The 15,443-nt window shown below is 38.2% G+C and overlaps 1 protein-coding gene and 1 pseudogene across 1 annotated transcript in view; both read left to right on the top strand.

The window, feature by feature from the left end:
* LOC141548465 (protocadherin-11 X-linked-like) overlaps positions 1-13,220 on the top strand; it is a 571,918-nt gene extending 558,698 nt beyond the window's left edge. Inside the window, exon 10 of the transcript XR_012483963.1 lies at positions 13,089-13,220. The gene's annotated coding sequence lies outside the window, so the exon portion shown is untranslated. The remainder of the gene's footprint in view (positions 1-13,088) is intronic.
* Positions 13,221-13,248: 28 nt separating this feature from the next.
* Positions 13,249-15,156, top strand: LOC141548466 (mortality factor 4-like protein 1 pseudogene; annotated as a pseudogene).
* Positions 15,157-15,443: the final 287 nt, after the last annotated feature.

Genomic DNA, 15,443 nt, shown 5'->3' with positions numbered 1-15,443 from the left:
TACTGGAGAAGCCTAATTCTCAGACAGCTCATAGAATCCACAAATCAAGTCATCCAGGTGTCAATATGATAATCTCTGATAGGATTTGTGTATTTGGTGGTCTGAGGTGAGGAGGAGGGAAATAGAACCAGAAAGTCTTTATATAGGGTTTCAACATCAGAGATTGAGGGAGATTGAATTGCTATCTCAGGTAGAGGAAATGACTTAAGTAAAGGATCTAGAATCAGAAAGTAGGGACACTATTTGGGAAATGTGGAGGACTCCAATTTGGATGGAACATAGAGTGTGGGAAGAAAAGCAGTGTCAGACAAAGCTGCAGAATGAGGTTGGAGTCAGATCAGCAAAGGCCTTAAAAGATAGTCAGAGGATTTTGTCTTTTGTTCTGAAGGCAATGGAGAAGCACCAAGGTCTTTTGGCTGGGAGACTAATGTGATCAGAGCGATGCATTAAGGCAGAATAATCTGTCCACAAAAAAAAGCATGAAGCAGTATAAGAAAAATGAGTAGAAACTATTGGGACTAGGAGTAGAGAAGATTTTACCTGTCTGATCTCTAGATAAGGGAAGAAAGGATGACCAAACAAGAGACAGGGATGTAAAACTTCAATTTTAATTATATTAAATTAAAAGAAGATATTACATAAAGAAAACCAGTAGTTTTATAATAGTCCAAGTGTAAGCTGGATCTTTTTTTTTTTTTTTTTTTTTTTTTTTTTTTTTGCAAAGATAGATACACCTTAGCTGGGATCAACAACTAACTTGGTGTGGGAAAAGAAGGGGCAGAAGTCAGCTATAATTGCAATGGCTCTGGTCTTGGTGACTGCTGATTGGTAGTGCTGGTAATCAAAATGAGAGGTCAGTGGTAGGAATACCAGTTTTGGGGGGGGGAATAACTCCAGTTTGGGAATTGTTAGGGTTAAGGTGCTGCTAGCATAGGCGTGTGTAGATATTCAGGAGGCAAATGAGCATGGGAAGGGGTAGAGTTCTGGGGACAGAGAGACAGATCAGGAAGCCCATAATGCTAAAATGATGGGAAGTAGAAGTGTATGGCCTAACACTGTCTGCTGATCTCTCTTATTTTCCACACTGCTGGAGGCACTGAGGATCCCTTGTCAGCATTATTTCACCTTGCTCCATTTCATATCATCTCTTTGTTTCCGCCCAACATCACTATTATTTGTTTCCTAATTTTTCTCTGCCTTCTCCCAATCCCCTGCTTTTGCTTAAACTATCTTCCGATGCCTGCCATACCTTCTCTTCGTAACTGTCTTCCTCTTAATATTCTTTCATTATTTTAAGGCTTGTGGGAGTAGCCCACTCTTCCAGTTTTAAGGACACTGCTTTCAGGAACACCTCACCCCTGCAGGTTTCCATCCCTGCTTCTTCCCTAACCTCTCAGATTGTCACTTAATACTTGGGTCAGAAAGATGATATCAATGTGGAGAGTGTTGGCCTGGGTGTGCCAGAAAAAAACCTGAGTGCAAGTTCCTGCCTAGCTGTGTGACAGTAAGTCACTTTACCTATAAGAGCCTCAGTTTCCTCATCTCTAAAATGGAGATAATAATACTCTAGTAGCAGTCTTAGGAAGATGTTCTGAGGCTCAGGTATTACTCTCTTGCACTCTCTTTCTCTACTCTCCCTCCCTCCCCCCACCCCAGCATCTAGCACCGTACATTGTACTATTAGGAGCTCAACTGATGTGGATTAGATTGAAGTAAACTTTAAAATTTTAATCAGGACTACGGGCATGCCTCATTATCTGACTTAGGCCCATTACAGTTTCACTTGCATCACAATGGGAGAGTAGTCCTCAGAGATCAACTATTTCTCCTCTCCCTTTCCAAGCAAAAAGAGCTTCAGGAAGTATTTAAAGCAGTGCACAGTTTGTTATAGTTCTTAAGAGTGACTGGTTAAAGACTGATAAATGTCTTTGGCTACTGTTGAGTTGTTTTTGGTTTTGTTTTTTTTGTTTTGTTTTGTTTTGTTTTCTTTCTGTTTTAGCATCTCTTCAGTAAATAAAGCACTAGGCCTGAATCTGGAAGCCCCAGTTCAAATACAACTTCAGACAACCCTGTGATCCTTGGGCAAGTGATTTAACCTTAGTTAATCCTTAGTTTTTCCCCAATTGTAAAATGATAGTAATAATTGCAACTGTCTGCCTGGGTTGCTGTGAGAATGAAATGAGTTGGTGTTTGTAAAGTTTAGCACACTGCCAGGCACACAGTAGCAGCTTTTTGCATCAGAACAATGGTATGGAAATGACTGGAGAAGGGCTGCAGGGGTTCTGTTGAAAAGGCTTTGTTAATGTGAGTAGCAAGCAGCTTTTCCCCATCTTTTTGTTTTGCTCTACTGGCTGTGCAGTAAACTTATTCTCTACAGTCCTGACTGTTCCGTATAGATGGTCACTGCCCAGCAGACAACCTAGAGAAAATAGAGAGTGTGTATTTTAGGCTAGCACGAGAATACTTGTTTTTCCTGGTCCTTGGTGCAAATTCTTGCTCTCCTAATCCCCTCCCTCCCCCTTTCAAAAAGTATTCCCCTCTTTTCCTCTATTCCTTTTAAATTCTACTGACTGCTAGGGAGAATTGAATTCAATGCAATAAACATTTATTAAACGCTTACTGGTTTCCAGGGACTGTGCTAAACACCGGGGATACAGAAAGTGGCCAAAGACAGTTCCCGTTCCAAGCTTGCCCATCCAATGGGAGAGACGACACACAAATGAAAACAAAGCAAGCTATGTACAAAATAAGAAATAATTAAAAGAGACAACGCACTGGGATTGAGAGGAGCTGGGGAAGGCTTTCTGTATAAGGTGGGATTTTAGTTGAGACTTTAAGGAAGCCAGGGAGGTCAGTGGTTGGAGCAGAGGGTGGAGATTGTTCCAGACTCTGGGGACAGTGAGAAAAAATGCTTAGAGCTGAGAGCTGGAGTGTCTTCTTACTGGAATAGCCAAGAGGCCAGTATTACTGGATTGACGAGTATGTATAGGTAAGTAAGGTGTAAAAAGACTGGAAAGGTAGGGGGGCTAGACTATGAAGGGTTTGGAATGGCAAACAGCATTTTGTGCTGGAGGCGGTAGTAACCCCTGGAGTGTATTGGGGGAAGGCTGACAGGACCAGAGTTGCACTTCAGGAAAATCAATTTAGTGGCTGAATGGAAGATGGATTGGAGTGGGAAGAGACTGGAGGTAGGCAGACCCACCAGCAACTATTGAGATAGGTTTTTTGGAGATAATGAGGTGATGAGGGCCTGCACCAGAACGCAGGCAGGAGCAAAAAAGAGAAAGGGGAGTTTTCAAGTCACGCCGTAAAGGTGAAATTGATGGGCTTTGGCAACAGATTGGATATGGTGTGTGTGGGGGGGGACTGAAACAGAAATATATCCAGAATGGCCGCTAGCTTTTGAGTCTGAAGGACTGGGAGGATGATATTGCTCTGTACAGTAATAGGGAAGGGAACAGCTGGGAGTGGGGGGGGGGGAGGGTGCTCAGGGAGAAAGATACTGCGTTCTGTTTCAGACAAAGTGAGTTTAAGGTGTCTACTGGGCACCCAGTTGGACCTATTTAAAAGGCAGTTTGAGCTGCGAGATTAGAGATCAGCTCAGAGATTGAAGTAGTAAAGGTAGATTTGAGAATCATCACCTTAAAGATGGTAATTAAATCCATGGCTGCTGAAGAGGCCATCAAGTGAAGTAGCAGAGAGGGAGAAAAGACAAGGGCCCTCCAGAAGCCTGAGGGACACCTACGGTTAGAGAATGTGGATGTGGCAGAGGATTCAACAAAGGAGACAAAAGGAGGAGTGGTCAGATAAGTAGGAGGAGAAACAAGACTGGGGCATTCGCTAAACTGAGCTTTGTCCCTTTATCTTTTGGTTCAACTTGTTGGGTTGTGTTTTAGCTTCTACCATTTATTTGAGTTTCTTTTTCCTTCCCAAAGGATACATTGACCTTGTGTTTCTTTTGTCCCAACTTGCATATTCCCTATCTGTACTGCTCAAAATTAAGTTTCAAAACCTATACCATTTGCTTTTTTCCCCAGTCTTTCATCTCTCTCTCTCTTTTTTTTTTAAATCAAGAATTCTTATCTTTTGGGAAGTCATAGACCTCTTTGGCAGCCTAGTGAAGACTATGGACTTTTCAGAAATAACATCTTTAAATGCATAAAATACATAGTATAAAAGGAAACCAATCATATTGAAATACCCTCATAAAATATATATTTTTAGAAACTAAGTCCAAGAATCCCAAGTTAAGAACTCTCTGGCATGATACCTTCCCCTGACCTTTGCTCAAATTTATTTTGTTTTTCTGTTCGTTCCCCTTTCCTTCTACCCATATTTGGCTTCTTGCAACCCTGTATCTTGGGAGCTATTGTGCAAAGAACCCGGTGGAATTTCCAAAATCGCAACCAAAATGCCCCCTCTGCTGCTGCCCCCTTCTATTTCCCACTTCTTTTCTATTAGAGTAAACTTCCTTTGAATCCTGACTATTCAGATTTGTTAATGATTTGTGGAGGATCCGCTTTTAGTTTAGCATGACAAAACCTTCCCTAAACAGCTCAGTAGAGTAAATAATCTAGGTTACAAGGGATTTGTTTCTCTGCCTAAGAGATAATATTGTGAAACCTCTTTTCAATATTCCACTTAGCAAATCATATACCAAATTTAGATCTTTCCATTAAAGTATGTACTTTATGAATGTGTACTTGGCTACATTTCATTAGCTTAGGTAGAGTTCATGAAATAATAAAACTTCATTTCTTTAAAAACAAACCATAATTTGTGGTTGGTGTTTATTTTCACTTTATTTCTGTCTGGCTTTTAAATTCTATGAATTACCCTTTAAATGAAAGGGAATCTAAAAGCTCAAAGGAGTAAATCTGTTCCTTTGTGTTCTTATAACCTCTGCTAGGAGTCCTCCAATGAGGGGAGAGTAATTCCACTGTTAGGAAGCTTTTCCTTATTTGCCTCCTAGCTTCTTCCTGCCCCTTTGTTGTGGTGTCTCTCTTAAAGATTCTGTGAACAACCCTTTCAATAAAAAAGAATTAAGAAAGCGTGGGAGAAAGCTTTCTTTACTTCAAATGAGTTTACTACTACAATTCCTACTACTATCACTTTTCCTGGGAGTAGCATATCTCTTCTCCCTTGTCCTCCTCAGTATCCAATCTGAATTTTATTTTTTAAAATAGATGCTTCTTGTTTAAGTGGAAATTTGAAGGAACAGTTTTGTGAAGTCTACAGTCTTCCCTTCAGAATAATATTTTAAATACATTAAAATATTAACCATTAAAATTAAAGACCAGAATTCCCAAAGTGCTATAAAATGTTAGGTATTATTACCTACTATTAATTTTTTTTAAATCATAGATTGTAGATTTAGAACTTCTGAACTGTATCATCTCTAAAGCTGTAAAAATTAAAAGATCTTGTAACCTAATAATTGAAATATTTTCTATTTAATTACTTATATGAAATCATTTTATTTATTTATTTTTTTAAAAATTTGCTAGCCATGTATGGTTTATTTCAAAAATCAAAACCCTTGATTCAAATGCTACTTGGGCCTGGGCACCCATTCAGATAACATTTATCCAAATTAAAAATTCATTTTCTAGGAAATTTTTGAGTGAATTTAGGAAAGATTAACCGAATTGATAGTTGCTTATCCCATTGCAATCTATTCATTCTCAAAATAGATACTTCGATGAAAAGTATTTATCTTTTTAATTAAAGTGATTTTAGGTTATGAATGTACATTCATTTTTTACATATTTCCATGAGTCATGTTGGGAGAGAAAAATTAGAACAAAGGGGGAAAAACACGAGAAAAAAAATAAAAAGAAAGGGGGAAGTGAAAATAGTATGCATTGATCCACATTCAGTCTCCATGGGTCTCTCTCTGGAGGCAGATGGTGTTTTCCAGCCAAAGTTTATTAACAAGGATGACAATTGCTGAGAAGAACTAAATCTATCATAGTTGATCATCACACAGTCTTGTTGCTGTGTATAATATTTTCCTGGTTCTTGCTTCAGTCAGCATCAGTTCATGTAAATCTTTCCAGGCTTTTCTAAAATGAGTCTGTTCCTCATTTTTATAGAACAATAATATTTCATTATTTTCATATAGCATAATTTATTTAGCCATTCCCCAATTAATGAACTTCCATTCATTTTCCTATTCTTTGCCTCCACAAAAAGAGAGACTACAAACATTTTTGCAAATGTGGGTTCTTTTCCCTCTTATATGATCTTTTTGGAATACAGACCCAGTAGTGATACTACTGGAACAAAAGGCACTATGCACTGTTTTATTGCCTTTAGGACATCTTTCCAAATTATTCTCTAGACCGAAGGTTTTTCAAGGGCAAATGTTGAAAAATTGTCTTTGCGTATGTTTTGAAAATAAAAAAAAAAAAGCCATTAATAAAACTTAAATAAATTAAATTTCCAAAGAAAAGAAAAATACCTGCTACATAGTAAGCACATATCTGGTAATGGCAAGTAGTTGTTATTGTTAATGTCTGACGTGAGAGGCCCATCATGCGCCCATGGTCGCTCTTATCTCTGCAAAGAAAAGTGTGTTTCATCATCTTTTCTCTTAGATCAACACATCATTTCAATTTTTCTGAATTCAATTGTCTTTTAGTTTTGTTTATAATAATGATCATGTATTTAGTGTTGTATTAGAACACTAGATCATCCCTGCATCTTCATATACATCTTCCCATGTTCCTCTGAATATGTTATAATTCTCTTTTTTGTTGAATAATAACAGTCCATATATTTACATAATAGAATAAGCTTAGGGGTTAATACAAATGCATGCTTTTTTTTAATCACAAAAGTGCTACTCTTAAGTATTTTGCTAAATGTAGGACCTCTCTGTCACAAAATATATTATTTATGAGTAAAATATTAATTTGTTTTAAAATTGCCCCCCAGAATGGTTGAATCAGCTCACAACTTCACCCAATGATGCATTAGTGTCCCAGTTTTCCCACATCCATCTCCAACATTTATCATTATCTCTTCCTGTCATTTTAGCCAATCTGAGAGGTATAAAGTGGTACCTCAGAATTGTTTCAATTTGCATTTCTCCAATCAGTAGTGATTTAAAGCATTTTTCATATGACTAGAAATGGCTTTATTTTCTTCATCTGAAAATTGTTCATATCCTTTGACCATTTATCAATTGGAGAATGGTTTGTATTCTTAGAAATTTGACTTGGTTCTCTATGTATTTTAGAAATGAGGCCTTTTTCGGAAACACTGGATGTAAAAAAAAAAAAAATTCCCCCCAGCTTCCTGTTTCCCTGCCAATCTTGGCTACATTTGTTTTGCTTGTGCAAAACCTTTTTAATTTAATATAATCAAAATTATCCATTTTGCATTTTAAAAGTTCTCTAGATTTTCTTTGGCCATAAATTCCTCTCTTCTCCAAAGATATGATAGGTAAACCATCCCCTGCTCCCCTAATTTGCTTATAGTGCCCTTTATGCTTAAATCATGTACCCATTTTGACCTTATTTTGGTATGAGTGCTCTGTGCCAAGTATGTGACATACTGGTTTCTAGTGTTCCCTGTAATTTTTAACAAATAGTAAACTCTTATCCCAGAATCTGGAGTCTTTGGGTTTATCTAATAGGTTACTATAGTCATCACTCATTGTGTATTATACCTAACTAATCCATCACTCTGTTTCTCAACCAGTACTAACTAGTTTTGATGACTTCCGTTAGGACATCATCCTTTGTATTTTATTTTCATCAATTCCCTTGATATTCTTGACCCTTTCTTTTTTCCAGAAGAATTATTATTTTTTCTAGCTCTACAAAATGATTTTTGACAGTTGGATTGGTATGACATCGAATGAGTAGATTTATTTATGTAGTGTTGTCATTTTTATTATATTTGCTCGACCTACCAATGAGTGATAGATATTTTTTTAGTTGTTTAAATCTGACTTTGTGTGAAAAATGTTTTGTAATTGTATTCATATAATTTCTAGATTTGTCTTGGCAGGTACACAGCCAACTGTCTTATTTCTGCAGTTATTTTAAATGGAATTTATCTTTCTATGTCTTGCTACTGGGCTATGTCGCTATCATATAGAAATGCTTATGATTCGTGGGAGTTTATTTTCCGTCCTGTAACTTTGCAAAAGTTGTTAATGTTTCAAGTAGTTTTTTGGTTGATTCTCCAGGATTTTATCTAAATTATATTAATTTAATGTTGGAAACATTTTGAAAGCAAGATTAAGTTTTCTTAGAATACTGCCTTCTCCAAAATCTAGTTTAGGTACTCAACTATTAAGTTTCCTGGCCATTAGCTATCTGCCATCTAGAAATTGCTCTAAACCATTCTCACACATAGGACTGAAGACAGAATCCTAGAGTTGGAGGGGTCCATAATTTAGTCCAATTCCCAGACTACTCCCACCTCCATGAGCCTCTTAAAACTAAGGCCAAGAGAAGTGGGGGCTTTTCCAAGGTCACATACCTGTTTAGTGGCAGAACTGGAACCAGAACTTGTCAGTATTAAAAGTGTATGTTTCCTGCTCATAATTGGGAAGCATACTCAATCTCATAGTATAGTTGCCTTTGGGAGTCATATAAAGCTATTGAATCCGAAGCATTTCTTAAAATATTCTACATAATTTTTCTGCCAACAAAAATACTTTTCTCCTTGAATAAAATTATCTAATGATCTTAGTGGTCTTTTAAGGAGTGCAATTAAGTTAAGCAGAAGTGCCATTTCCATGGCATTAGCCATGAAAATTATTTAGGGTGTCAGATGTAATATGTTTAGGCTTTCCCTCCCCTCAAAAAATCCTATTTGTAAAATGGATAAAATAATGGCAGCAAAATTTTTGAATACTTAAGACACTAAATAGGGTCAAGGAATCTCAGTTTTTGGCCAAGGCATCGATTTATTTTTAATCTAATGGGTGAAAATGAACTCTGATAAAGTTTTCCTGGTGACCTTGCTGTTGAAGAAATGAGCAGGCTGGTTTTTCTTTGTTGAATTCCTTAGAAAGCAGCAAGAAGAGGAAGTCTACTAGGGGATTGGGCTAATTATTTCAACTTGCTCCAAGGCCCTCAAATGCAAAGAGACTACCTTGTTATTGTTATTCTCTGGAGTGCAGTTAGACTCAGGGTCAGTGATCAAGGAAATTTTCCAAGGAGGAATAGAGAAAAGTTATCTTCATCCTGACAAGAACTAATAGAAATACTTGATTACTGACCTAATAGATTTTTCTAGAAGCAGCTGGGAACCTATAAGGTACTGAGAACCAGCAATTAGTCTGGGCAATCTGATAAGGCACTGGAGAAATGTGGACTCCTTTAAAGCAGGGCTTCTTAAAATTTTTCTTTTAGAATGTGAAATTTTTACTCAACCCTGGGCACAGAGGAATGTAAAATAAGTATATAAACCAAACATTTACTGCTAATAAAGCATAAAGACATTTGTTTTAAAACAATTCTTTGATATACATATAATTTTACCATTTATGAAAGATGCAAACAAGTTTACATACTAATCAGATGGATGTGTTTGTTTATTTTTACATAAAGAATTAAACTTGGTGAAATAGTTGATACATTTTACTGTTGCCAAATTTTTCCATGACCCCTCACATTCATTTACATGAAATAGGGTTGTGATTGACAGTTTAAGATAAATTTTAACCATCTCCATTATTCACTCTCATTGCATCACTGTCTATAGTTATTACAGTTAAAACAAGCAGCATGGTAAAGTGAAAAGAACTTGCAATTGGGAGCTGAGAAACCTGAGTTCCAGTTCTAGCTCTGCCATACACTAGTAGGATGATCTTCATTAAGGCTTTTCTTCTCTCTGGGTTTCAGTTTCCCAGTCTTGTGGAATAGAGGCTAGAATTCGCATTTGGAGAGGACATGACACAGGGTTAATATCAAGTTGTGGAGAAGATATTTTCTTGTAAATGATTACCATGGTCATCTCAGTTACATTAAACATCCCCAAGCTTAACCTTGTCTTGATGGCCCCTCAGTTACATTTTCCTGCAGTTCCTCATATGTTACCAACTTCCTTAAAGTGACCACGATGACAGTGAAATAACCCTTGCAAATTTCTTTTTAATAAACTAATTTATGAATTGATTTTCTGTTGATGAAATTAAGTACTTTGAGTTAGAAGGGACCTTAATGGGTCCATCAAGTGCACTCTCCCCATCTTAGAGGAGGAAACAAGGCTAACACAGCTGAGTTACCATATCCCTCCCTTACTGAAGATGTTCTATATTGCTACTTGGATCAATTGCAACTTCTACAGTTGGGTATTTAGAGGTTTTCATAGCCTGCTGGATTTCCACCTATATTTTGATCTGTTTTATAAAATCACCCTCTGGCATGTAGCCCATGAGTCAATCAGACTAACCTCTATGTAGTTCTCCATTCATGATATTCAATCTGCTATTTCCTTGCTTTTGCACAGGCTGTCCTTGTTCAAAATATCCTCTGTCCTCATTTGCATCTCTTGAAATTCTCATGTTATTTCAAAGCCCAGTTTAATTTCATCTTCTACTTGAGGCATATATAATTAATCTACAATCATATATACATGCATATGTGTGTATATGTTTGTTTTGTTTTATATACACACATAATTGTTTCAGTTTTGTCTGACCCTTTTGTGACCCTATTTGGGATTTTCTTGGCTAAGATATTAGAATAGTTTATTTCTTTCTCTAGCTTGTTTTACAGATGAGGAAACTGAGGCAAAGAAGGTTAAGTGACTTGCCTAGAGTCACACACCTACTAAGTGTTGTCTGAGGCCATATTTGAACTTAGAAAGATGAGTCTTCCTGACTTCAGGTCCAGCAATCTCTCTACTGGACCACTTAGTAATATGTATATATTTATATATCTATATTTCTCTATCTATTACTAATAAATGACTGTTGATTGATGATTGTACATGGATTATCTAAGTAAGGCCTGAGAGCTGGTAGAAAGAAGGAAGGATCAAACATTTATGTAGCCACCTACTATGTGTAAGATGCTATGCTGATCACTTTACAAATATTATCTCATTTGATCCTCATCATAACACAGAGATAGGTGACATTATTATTATTCTCATTTTTACATTTGAGGAAACTGAGGCAAATAGTGACTTGCCCAGGATCACTCAGCTACTAAGTCTAACAATTCACTTAGGGTCTGAGGTTAAATTTCAGTTTGGATCTTGCTGATTCCAGGTCCATCTTTCTAGTCACTACACCATTTAGTTGTTTATAGGCGGCCAAGCTAGTTGGCAAAGTGGATACCCTCAGCTGCTGACGCATAATTTAGCATGATAAGATATTTTCCATATTCCTAATATTTTTGAAAATTAAAATAAAAATTTATTCACTGTTGGAAATTTAATTATAGAACTATAAAAGTATATTAATATTTCCAAATTTTCAGAAAATAGGTCACATAAAAACTAATGGGAAAAAATACATGATGACCAGAAATAGGGGAAATTAAATCCTCAACTCTCTTATTTAGATTTATTTAAGTAGCTCTGTAACATGGAAGATGGGCAATAATATATCTATACAGATATATAGTTCACCTCTCTGGGCATAGTCCATGTCTCTTTGGTAAATAAAGGTTAACTTACACAAATCAAGAAGAATGTAAGGTAGTATATAATAAAGTGATCCAGAGGGTAATAGAGAGACACCTGACATAAATACTCTAGGCTGCAATGATTTGCAATGATGATTTACACATGAGAAATAGAATATTATTATCCAAGAAATGTCTGATCAGAAAAGGAGGTGGGGAGAGACATAAAGGGAGAGTAAGGACAGAAGGATGGAAAGCCTAAGCTACATTGGTGCCTGTGAAATGTTAAAAAGACATACCTCCAGGGCATTGGGTATAAATAACCCCAGAAGGGTGGTAGTGTTCAGTATGACTCTTTGTGAGCCTATAGACTATAGAAAGTCAGGTCCCACTATCCTCTGCTATCTCTTGATATCTGCTCAGTCTCAGAATGTGGAAGGTCACTATCAAAAATCACACAGAGTGAGCATATCTTCACTTGCCTCACTGATGTGATCAGATATCCTTTGGAAATACTGGTGCATAAATATAATCATTGGTGCTCTTGATGATCTTTTAACCTCATAGGAGAGACAAAGCAGTAAAAGATGGTTCTCTTTCCACAGTGCTGTCTAGCTGCCCCAATGAATGTAATTTTGAAAGCTGGCAGGATGAAATCACAGGAGGGGAGGTGAAGGGAGGAGTCCAAATGAATGCAGCAGGACGTTAAGAAGATAATTGAGACAAACTGGACGACTCATTGTCCCCAAGAGATACTGGGCCCTCTGTCTTTTCTCAGATAGTCACCCATCCTTGGCATATGTATCTCATAGAACACCCACAGCTGGGCATCCCCCTCGATGGGGGGGGTCTTTCTCAGTTGGTGGCAGCATATGCGCGGGGGTATGGGCATCCTTCTCTCCAGGGGAGGAATCTTTGGGTACCCACACAGCTGTATTGCCATATGAGTCCCTCCTCTGGTCCAGCTCAGGGGCTGGCATGTGCAGTTCCCCGCATCCCACCCCTTCCAAATGAGAGCCCTTTTTACCAGTGCCAGGTACACCAAGCCCTCTCTCTTCTCCTGGGTCTCTAGCTCTACCCTACAATACTTCAAAATCAACCATCCAGCACCACTGAGCATATAGTAAGAAATCAAGCAGTGTCTCTCTGCTTCGGGAAATGAAATTAAATTCTTTTAAATGGTAGTGTTGGATGAGGTGGAGAAACATTGCATGGGGTGGGGGCTGGGATTGGTTGGAATGAGGTGGGGGTTGGATGGGGTGGAGATACGATCTGCCCCCTAACTCTCTAGGAGCATGCTCAGGCAGGGTAGGTGGTGGGAATGGCAGGTATTGGCCAAAGTTAATCATCTCCAAGGTGGTGTATGGTTATCGATGGTGGAAGAGATTGGGATTTGTCATATGATAAAAGAGTGCTGAGGTGTTAGAGGGCAGATCGTACTCCATCTTAGCATGATCTGAGATGCTAATGAGTTTCCATCTTCTGTGGCAGGTCCTTCCGAGAAATCCCACTCAGGTCACAGTTTCTAACGCTCAGATCCAAATCTGGGAGTGCAGGCGGTCTGTCGAGAGGCACCGAGTGAGGCACAGAGAGGCTGAAACGCAGATTGGTGGCAGAAAGCAGCAGGCAGGTGGAGAGCCTTTGTGTAAAAGATGGCTCCCAAAAAGGATATCAAAAAGCGCCCCAGAAAGCCCAGATTCCAAGAGGGTGATCGTGTGCTGTGCTTCCGTGGGCCTTTCCTGTACAAAGCTGAGTGTTTGAATGTGTCTGTGAAATACAGGAAGGTGAAATATCAGGTCCGTTACTCTGGAGTGAAAGAAAAGAATTCCCTGAAGGCTGGGATCATCGATCTTACTCAGCCTGATCTTTGCCAGCCAAGCACCAGTGAGGCCAGGGACACTGTAGTCCTCGATGCTGATGACTATGATGCTGGCCAGGCCTTCCAAAAGCGCCCCCCACCCCAGGCTGACTGGGAGAAGGAATGGATTCCACAAAGCAAATTACTCAAATACAACCCCGCCAATCTGAAGAAACTAAAAGATCTTAACCGAGCAAATCAGTGGCAATCTGCAGAAGGGCCTGTGGCAGGGCCAGTTACCAGAGAAAAGGCCTCTTCTCTCCAGAAGAATAATGCCGAAGCCTCGGCTACAGCAGGACCCAGACGTACAGTTGTCCGAAGAAACATTACTCAAGTCGAAGAGTCTCCCAGTACCATCGGTGATCAACCAAAACGAGGAAGAGGGCGTCCTCCTGGGAGCGGGAGCAGGCACAGGCGTGGGCGTGTGGTGGTACCTCGGAAGAAACGGATTCGGCTCAACCTTGCTGCAGATGACAACATCGATGACGACCGCTATCAAAAATTCCTCAAAAACACCAAGACCAAAGTCCGTATTCCCGAGGAACTGAAACCATGGCTTTTGGATGACTGGGACTTGATTGTTAAACAAAACCAGCTTTTTCATCTCCCTGCTAGGAAGACCGTGAATTCAATTTTGGATGACTATGAAGATTATGAAAGACTCTCAAGAAGTGCAGACGATAAGTGGATGCAAGATGTTAGTGAAGTGGTGATAGGGATCAAAGCCTACTTCAATGTCATCCTGGGCTCTCAACTGCTTTACAGATTTGAAAGACTACAATATGCTGAAATCCTGGCCAGTCTACCTAATGTGCCCATGTGTCAAATTTATGGAGCCCCACATCTGTTGAGATTATTTGTCAAAGTCGAAGAAATGCTGACCTATACACCTCTTCAGGAGCAGAATTTGGTTTTATTGTTACAGCACATGCATAGTTTCTTAGATTACTTTGCAAAAAATGTTTCCGTTTTGTTTAGTTCCAGTGAGTATGATGTTGCTCTTCCATCGTATTATCGTATGGCTTTATTCTGATGGTCTGTCATCACAGACCATCATATATCATCATAAAAGTGATAACATTTGTCCAACTTGGATTTTGAAAGTTGAAGATATATAGCAGATTACACAGAAAATTGTACTTGTGGCAAACATGACCAATGTTTCTTCACGATTTCAAAGTAAAAATGTTAAAGGCTGTTTCAGTAGCTTTCCTTTTAGAGCTGCTACTTGTTAAATGTACTAGTGTGGGATGGATGTTATTTTACATTGACAAAAATACTTTCATTCTGTTGAACTTCTTTTACAATAAGCACTTCTACAAACTGCCTTCCTAGGGAATACCAAAGCATCTTGTGCCAGAGGTTGAGCTTCTTATAGATATAAAGACTTACTCACGTGTGTTAATGTTCTTCCATGGTTTTGAAGTATTCAGCAACACCTGGATTTCAATACATGTGGAATGGGAAATGCCAATCCCACCCAGAGAGGGGACTATGGACTCTAAATGTGGATGTAGAATTAACATTCTCATCTTTTTGTTTGTTTGTTTGTTTGTTTGTTTTTTTACTATTAGTTTTATTTTTCTGGCACAAAATGACATATGGAAATATGCTTAAAAGAATTACATATATTTAGCCTGTAACGGATTTCTTACTGTTTTGGGGAGGGGGAGGGGGTATGTAAGAGGAGGGAGAAAAAACTTAGAACATAAAGTTTTACAAAAAATGAATTTGGAAAGTTATGTGTATTTGAAAAATAAAACTATTAAAAAACTAAAAAAAAGTTCATAGCCCCTGCTTGAAATTTGTCTATCATTCTGGGACCATATTTTCTTTTCCAGATTATTGAAGATGATTTATTAGTATTAAGATTATCCAGGGAGCATGAATTTTTGAGAGCTGCTTTATAAATCCCAGAAAAAAAGTCTTTACTTAAAGTTAAAATTGTTTTGAACTTTATCACCTTGTTTAAACCTAATGCCCACAGA

Source organism: Sminthopsis crassicaudata, chromosome X (assembly GCF_048593235.1).
Source record: "Sminthopsis crassicaudata isolate SCR6 chromosome X, ASM4859323v1, whole genome shotgun sequence".
Classification (NCBI taxonomy): Eukaryota; Metazoa; Chordata; class Mammalia; order Dasyuromorphia; family Dasyuridae; genus Sminthopsis; species Sminthopsis crassicaudata.
This window is presented reverse-complemented; position numbering and strand designations above follow the sequence as displayed.